General features: G+C 61.6%; 1 protein-coding gene across 1 annotated transcript in view; it reads right to left on the reverse strand.

Moving 5' to 3' along the window:
• PARD6G (par-6 family cell polarity regulator gamma) overlaps positions 1-414 on the reverse strand; it is a 147,201-nt gene that overhangs the window by 133,065 nt on the left and 13,722 nt on the right. The gene's annotated exons all lie outside the window — the stretch shown is intronic.

Raw genomic sequence — 414 nt, forward strand, 5'->3', positions numbered from 1 at the left:
AGTCAGCCCTGCGCCACCCTCCGGTTCCTCTTCTGGCCATACAAGGAAGTCCAGTGCGGGGATGACTAAGCAGCTGACCTGGGGGGAGAGCAGCCGTGGAGCGGAGGCAGGACTGGCCTCTCCTGCCAGCCATCAGCCTCTGTGGGTTGGTCCCATGGTGAAAAGTCCCAGGCCTCCCACCAGAGAGCACCTGACCTCTCTGCTCCCCGAGAGGAGTGAAGTGAGCCTCAAGATCTGCCGGTAGAGGCACAGCCTTGCACTGACATCAGGCCCTAAGCTCTAGTTCCACACAGAGATAGCGGGTCTGTCCTGGCCTCCTATGGGCTCCCAGGGGCAGGGAGATCTGGCCTGACCTTCCCAGCAACGCCTGCCTCAGTGGAGAAACCCCAGCTTCCCAGCATCAGGACACACTCT

The sequence above is a fragment of the Colobus angolensis genome, unplaced genomic scaffold (assembly GCF_000951035.1).
Source record: "Colobus angolensis palliatus isolate OR3802 unplaced genomic scaffold, Cang.pa_1.0 Scaffold135, whole genome shotgun sequence".
Taxonomy (NCBI): Eukaryota; Metazoa; Chordata; class Mammalia; order Primates; family Cercopithecidae; genus Colobus; species Colobus angolensis.